The sequence below is a fragment of the Petaurus breviceps genome, unplaced genomic scaffold, assembly GCF_028583685.1.
Source record: "Petaurus breviceps papuanus isolate PSGF00001 unplaced genomic scaffold, PetGlider_PUasm1.0 188, whole genome shotgun sequence".
Taxonomy (NCBI): Eukaryota; Metazoa; Chordata; class Mammalia; order Diprotodontia; family Petauridae; genus Petaurus; species Petaurus breviceps.
Genome location: NW_027185804.1, coordinates 41495132 through 41503239, shown reverse-complemented (window position 1 = coordinate 41503239; position 8108 = coordinate 41495132). Strand labels below are relative to the sequence as shown.

General features: G+C 35.2%; 1 pseudogene; it reads right to left on the bottom strand.

Annotated features, from left to right (window-relative positions):
• Positions 1 to 1540: 1540 nt before the first annotated feature.
• Positions 1541 to 2480, bottom strand: LOC138163571 (olfactory receptor 5AS1-like; annotated as a pseudogene).
• Positions 2481 to 8108: the final 5628 nt, after the last annotated feature.

Genomic DNA, 8108 nt, shown 5'->3' with positions numbered 1-8108 from the left:
TTTCTTTCTTTCTTTCTTTCTTCCTTCCTTCCTTCCTTTCTTTCTTTGTTTCTTTCTTTCTTTCTTTCTTTCTTTCTTTCTTTCTTTCTTTCTTTCTTTCTTTCTTTCTTTCTTTCTTTCTTTCTTTCTTTCTTTCTTTCTTTCCTTCTTTCTTGCTTTCTTGCTTTCTATATCTATCTATCTACTATCTATCTATCTATGTATCTACCTATGTATCTATGTATCTATCCATCCATCCATCCATCCATCTATTTATCTATCTATCTATCTATCTATCTATCTATCTATCTATCTATCTATCTAACTATCTATCTCCAACAACCACAACGGCAACTGAAGCAGGTGGAGTGGAACAGTTAGAGCTTGGTCAGACATCCGAGACCCCAAGGTGATCCTCTACATCCCAGGTCACCACCATTCATCCTGACTTTTGTCTTGTCACTGGATGTCAATGACTCAGGAAGAGAGAGTGAGACTGAAGGAATTGTACAATTCTGCCTCACTGAATCTAATTCACACTCAAGTTCAGACATCACCCTGTGATGTCATTAGTCCTCTTCAAAAATGAAGGTTGAGAAAGTGATAGAACAGGCAGTCAAAAAGTAACAATATTCAGAAAACAAATGGTTATTATGTGTATCTACTTCTGATTAACTGAACTGTATTTCCTCTGAATAGGCAGATTTCTTTGATTCCTATGATTGTTCAGAAGGTTTGTATAATGGAGCTGTGATTTCACTTGTGTCGAAAATTCCTAACTAAAATAACTTCTATGTTAATTCAAGTTAGATCATTATCTAAAACTTAAAATCTTAGGTCTTTCCAGGGTAAATTGAGATTAAGTAACATGACCAGGTTTAAATAATCAGCATATGTCAAAAGAAAGATTTGAACCAGATATACTGATACCCGTGGTTCAGTCTGTAACCAAATTCAATACTTTGCCTCTTAATTCAGAAAATAATGAAAGAAAATATTTTACTTTTTCTCTAAACAGTCCTATTAATAAGGATTACTTCCCTAGATGTAGTAAAATACATTTTTTTTTCAGTTTTTAAGTCAATGATTCTAGAAGCCAAGTGAGAAATTGAGGAGTCCAACATATTAATCTCCCTTTTTAAAATTACTTGTTACCAGCTAAAGTGATATGATTTTCCAAGGCACAATTTGTATCATCTTTGAAGAAACTTAGCATTTTATTTGTTTGTTATCACTTAAGGGCCATGTCAGCTCATGTCAAGTGGAGAAAATTTTAAGTCTGAGAGAGGTACACTGTGCTTAATAAAAATAGGAAAATTGGTTTTATGATAATTCAGTCCCCTCCCTTTCCAAGAATTTTCCTTAACGCACAGAATCATCTCAAGGTGCAATAAACTTTCTCAGAGAGTAGTGGGGTAACTAGAGGTGTTGGAATAAATTCTGCATGATGATTTGTTGGGGGTGTAATAAAGAAGATTACTAAACATTTATTCTTTAGCCTTCATGTTATCTAGATCCCTATTCTGTTTAAAGATATTGAGAAATTCCTTATCCTATGGCACTACTGGTTTGGAGATATCTTGTCCAAAATTTTTTGGAGTGCATTTTTCACATCTTTGTTTCTCAAACTGTATATAAAAGGGTTAAACATGGGGAAGACCACAGTATAAAAAACAGCAATCGCTTTATCTGTGTCTGGGGAGTATTTGGTGGTAGGGCATAAGTACATGAACAAAAGTGTCCCATAGAATAAAGTTACAGCTATTAGGTGGGAAGCACAAGTGGAAAAAAGTCTTACTTCTACCTCCAGATGATTGGATGTTCAGGACTGTAATGAGGATACAGAAGTAAGAAATGAAAATTATCACAAAAGTGCTGGTCTGGATGAAGCTACATAAAGGAAAGAGCAGAAGTTCATTGAGGGAGGTGCTGGCACAAGACAAAGCTAGTAATGGTGGTATGTCACAAAAAAAGTGATTGATGACATGAGATCTGCAGAAAGGCAACCTGAAAGTCAGAGATACATGGACCATTGAAATCATTCCTCCACTGAGATAAGACAAGACAATGAAGGAAACACACACTTCCCTGGACATAAGTGTTGAATATGTGAAGGGTTTACATATAGCTGCAAAGATATCGAAGGCCATTGCAGCTAGAATGAGGCATTCCGCATCAGCAAAACAAGCAAAGAAGTACATTTGAAGGGCATAACCATACAGGGAAATGCTCTTCTTGGAAGATAGGAAATTTGCTAACATCTTGGGAGTTATAGCTGTGGAATAGCTGATATCTAGAAAGGAGAGATTACTGAGAAAATAATACATAGGAGTTTGAAGATTAGAATCTATATTAACCAGAACTATCAAGCCAATGTTTCCCACCAAGGTCAAAGCATAGATGGCCAAAAACAAAAGGAAAAGAGTGATTCGGAGTGGCAGGTAATCTGTGAAGCCAATAAAAATAGACTCAGTTGGTGCAGTATAATTCCTCTCAGTCATCTTCTATGTTGGAAAAAACTTCACAAATGAGATGAACAGTATGTGGGCTGTTCAGTTAGAGTGTGTATTATCGGATAGCTCCAGAATGTGTTCTATCTCACTTCTGTGAAAATGAATAAAGAGATACGAAAGTCTTTCCTGTCTCATTAAGAAAACATCTTCTCTTCAAGAGTTCCATACATAAGGGGAAGTCTTAAATAATGTTCAACAATGGTGCCAAGGAACCACTATTTTAGTTAATCAGAAAATGCTAATTCTAATGAAATATTAATTACATTTATATTTATATAGGCTTATAAATTTCCTTATGAATGTAATATTTATTTTCTCCTTTGATCCTTACATTAATTTTGTGAGGTTGGTACCACTGCTGTGGATAGCTCCATTTAAACTTAAGGAAACTCAGATCCAGATGATTCAAATGATTTACCAATGGATGCATTGATATCCTGATATTAATTTTCAGTCAGATATGGCATTTCAATCCAGGTGTTTCTGGCTGAAATGCAGTTTTCTATTGACTTTGGCTCATCAGAACCAGCAAATTATGATAGTATGAGGACTATGCAACAGATAATTCACCGATCAATAATTATGTATTATGTTCATAGTAAATTTCTACCGAAGAAAACAAATGTTTCCTGAAAACAAAGTGGCACACTGGATATAATCTTGTACAAGACATCAGAAAAGCTTGGGATTCAATGAATCCATAGACACTTACTAATTTTATGACCCTGGCCAATTTATTTAACTCCTCTATGCCTCAGTTTTCTCATCTGAAAAATTGCATAGTAATAGCAGCTACCTCCTAGGATTGTCGTGAAGACAGAATAAAATATTTGTAAAGCATTTTATGAACATTAATGTACTATTTAAATTCTAGTTCTTAACAAGAAAAAACTAGAAATAATTGAGGTCTATGGAATTTAAGAAAACAGGACCAAGAAAATCTATACGTAAACTTTTTGTCTTAAGCTAGACAAAGCTAGAATCTATCACTGCTTTGTAACTGGAATATGTTTACCTTTATGAAGACTGAGATTCAATTCTTCACAGTTACATAAAGTCCATTGAGCACAATATAGTGTAAAACAGATTGGATTTAGAGCCAAAGGCTTGAAATTTAAATCATGATTCTCACCTTTACAAGGTGAAATTTGATAGGCAATAGACTAATAGGGAAGGGAAAATTAGTAGACAAGTGATTTTTACTGATACAAGGAACTCATTCATTAGGAAATCCTTCCATCAATATGCCTGGTATCTTCTCTGCTTAAGGGAGTTTTCTAGACAAAGGATAAATGATTTTCCAATGTCACACAGTCAGTATGTGACTGAAGCAGCATTTGAAACCAAGGCTTCCTGGTTACAAGGCTAGCTCTCTATTGATTTTGTTATATTTTTTCATAAGCATTTAGTCAAATAAAGTCAGATTTAGAACAGTCAGAGATATTAGGGATCTTCAAATTGGGAGAATGGTTTTGGGGATAAGATTCTATACTTAGACTCAAGGAATGTCTTAGTTCAAATCCTACCTTAGATACTTTCCAGTCATTTGATCCTGAATAAAGTTGCTTAAACTCTGTTTGATTTGGTTTCCACATCTGTAAAAAGAAGATAATAATAATTTTCTCTTTGGAGTGTTGCTAAAGTGAGATACTTATTTTGCTATTCGATAATATTTGTGAAATGTTTCGCTATCTCTAAAGCACTATACAAGTGCTATTCATATTGTATTTTGAATGTCTCTATGAGAATATAAGCTCCACCGAGGAAGACTTATTTGTATCTTTCATACACTTTTATTTAATATATTTATCAGATGCGATTGAGTTACTGAATGATTGGTTGATGAAAACTAATCCACTGAGACCTTATTACTTGATGGATTTCAGTAAAAGGTCATCCGTAAAGGAATTAATTCTGGAAAGATTAGCTGCCCAAGAATATCTTCCAGTAGTTAGTAGAATGTTATTTCCCTGAGGACAAGGGCTATTTTCTTTACGAGTGTTATACCCCTTTTGTTTAGTAAATTGCCTGACATGTAATTCATACTGGCTGATTTAAAATGAATTAAGATGAATTTGTTTCAATATAAACTCTGATGCAAAAACCATCCAAAGACCATTGTTTAAACATTCACATTGTAAGGAGGACATCTGATTAATAGAACATGGAAGAAAAGCCAACTGGAGTACAACTAAAATCTCTAAAGCTAAATAAAATTTTCTGCCAAGGAGTTTAGAAGAGAAAGTTAAAGACTATCACTTTCTACATGCCTATGGATTGAAAATTGGGGAAAAAAAGAATGTATCAGAAGTATGCTGAAGTGAACTTGAGCCTGCTTGCTATATTCAACTGTTAAATTTTCATTATAAATATTTATCAAATTTCAATATGTGCCACAAATGAGGATTTGATTTATTATTTTATTGATATACTCAATTAAGGAATTGATAGAGAATATGTTTACAATGCAGATTAAATTTAAAATTTATCTTGTATATGTTTTTTTCAGAGATCCAGTTGTTAAAATATATTAGTCCTCTCTTGGTGGAGACTGATTTATCAGTCATTTTCTCAGTGAAAAAGGTAGTGATTGGGCATAAAAGGACATGGGAATAAGTTCCTATATATCCTCCTCTTTTCTGTTTAAGGGTGGTCATATCATTTCACTTCTCTTTTCCTCTATTTTCTCCTCTACCAAATAGAGATAATATTATTTGCACTGCATACACTACAGGATCCATTCCAGGAAATGTCTTTGTTTACTATAAACTGATACATCAATGGATCAGAGTGAGCTAATGTAATGATTCCTAACTGAAGGGAAGATGTCTTTTGTTTTCTATCAGTGTGAGCCATTATCAGAATAATCACTGATCAATGACTGCTACAAGGTCAGTTTTTAATTAAATGTTATCCACAGGTGACTGATCATTTGCTCCCATTGTATTTGACAACTTTTAAGTCTTCCTTTGAAATGAAAGGAAATATATCTCAAGAAAAAAAAGTTAAAATAAGACATGATAATAATAAAATAGCTAGATCTCTTTAATGAAAAAATAAGAAGGCAGCTTATCAAGTAATAATGACAGATGTTTCCCTTTCACTCAGCAAAATTTCTCATTTTACATAACCTCACTTATGGGAGTGAAGATGGTGGAATAAGCAACAAATTATGGTGGCTTTTCCATATTGGCTTCTCAACCAACCAGAAAAGAGCACCTTAGGAAAAATCCTGGAACAGTGGAATCAGTGGTAAGCCAGGATGGAACAATCTTTTAACCTGAGAAATCTGAAGGTTTGACAAGAAAGGTCTGTCTCACTCGGGGAAAAGGGGAACTCATCCCAAGACTGACGCCTCCCAATGAGCCCCACCTCAGCAAACAAGTGGGAGATCCTGAATCCCAGTGTAGTGGAGCAGGGAAACACCAATACCAGGAAGCCCCACATGCCTTGGCACAGCCAGGGAACTGGCCAACTCCAGCTCAGGGGGACTATATCTCATAGTCCTGAGCAGATAGGCATCCTCTAGCATCCAGATCTCTACATGCTCCAGCAAGGCCCCAAGTGGCCATGTATCCTCCAGCATCTTGACCTCTATGTGCTTCAGCCCAGCCTAGGATAGGCAGGCATCATCCAGAGTCCAAACCTCCATGTGCTTTCAGGTAGCCCCAAGGAAATGTAGAAAAACTCCAACTTGCCTTGGCATACATTTCACACCACCATTAGTATCCCAGTTCAGCACCAGGTAAGGGACCATACCAAGGTCTCCAGCTGCCAGAACCTCAGCCCACAGTGCACAAAGCCAATGACCAGGCCCCTGGCCCAAACCCAAGTAGCTTGGGACACTCAAGCAAAATTAAGCTTTAAATGTCAGGAAGAAGGCAAATAAGATGAACAAGAAGCAAAATCAAACATTGACCATAAAAAATTACAGTGTTGACAGGGAATATCAAAACACAAGCGCAGAAGAGGATAACATTGTCAATATACCTATATCCAAAACCTTAAAGAGTAATATGAATAAGTCTAAAACCCCAAATCTCTTCTTGGAAGAACTCAAAAAGGATTTTAAAAATCAGACGAGAAAGATAGAAAAAAAAAATTGGGAAAATAAATGAGAGGTATGAAAAAGAGAGTCAATAGCTTAGAAAAGGAAGGGCAAAAATTGACAATTACTTAAAAAATACAGTTGGCCAAATGGAAAAACAAATCTACTGAAGAAAACAACTCCTTAAAAAGGAGAATTGGGGACAGCTAGGTGGTGTAGTGAATAGAGCACCAGCTCTGGAATAAGAAGGACCTGAGCTCAAATCTGGACTCAGACATTTGACATACTTACTAGTTATATGATATTGGGCAAGTCACAACCCCAACTGACTTGCCTTCCCCACTCACCCCCCCAAAATTTAAAAAGTACAATTGGTTAAATGGAAAATGAGGTAGAAATTGAATAAAACAATTCCTTAAAAATTAGAACTGGGCAAGTGGAAACATGACTCTATGAGACATGAAGAATCAGTTAAACAAAGTCAAAAGAATGAAAAAAATGAAAAAAAAATATAAAATACCTCAAGGGAAAAACAACTGACCTGGAAAATAGATGCTTGAGAGATAATTTAAGAATTATTGAACTACCTGGAAGCCATAATCAAAAAAGAGCCTAAACAGCATATTTTAAGAAATTTTAAATGAAAATTGTCCTAATATTCTAGAACCAGAGGGTAAAAGAGTCATTGAGAAAATCCACCAGTCACCACCTGAAAGAGGGACCTAAATGAAAACTCCTAGGAATATTTTAACCAAAGTCCAGAATTATGCCAAGGAGAAAATGATGCAAGAAGCTAGAAAGAAATAATTTAAATATTGTTGAACAACAGTCAGGATTACACAGGATTTAGCAACTTCTTCATTAAAGGATCAGAGGGCTTGGAATATGATAATGCAGAATTGAGCTTGGATTACAACCAATTCACTGCCCAGAAAAATGAGCAGTATTTCAGAGGAAAAGACTGGGTATAGAAATCTAACTTACCCTACAACAAGTAAAAGGGGGAAAGGGAAAGAAAAGAGTAGCAGGTGGATAGATGACATAGCAGAAGGGAGGGGAGAAGTAATAGGGCAAAGGTCAAATAAAAGTGAGGGGGATTAATAGAAGGGAGATCAGATTGAGGGAGACCATAATCAGACGCAAAGAAAAAATAGCAAGGATAGAGAGGGAGAAAAGAGATAGAAAAGCATAAATGGAGGTTATGGGAATAAGGTGGAGAGAAATACACAGCTAGTTATCATAACTGTGAATGTGAATAGCACGAACTCTCCCACAAAAGGAAATATGTAGCATCGTGGATTTAAAGCCATATTCCTAACATATGTTATATACAAGAAACAAATTTGAAGGAGAGAGATAAATATAGTGTTAAGGTAAAAGGCTGGGGCAAAATATATTATGTTTCACCTGAAGTAAAAAAACTAAAAAAGGGGTAGAAATCCTGATCCCAAATCAAAGGCAAAACCAGATATATTTCAAAGTGATAAGGAAAAAAATTATATATTGCTAAAGGCACTATTGATAATGAAGTAATATCAATAATAAACATTTATGCACCAAGTAGTATA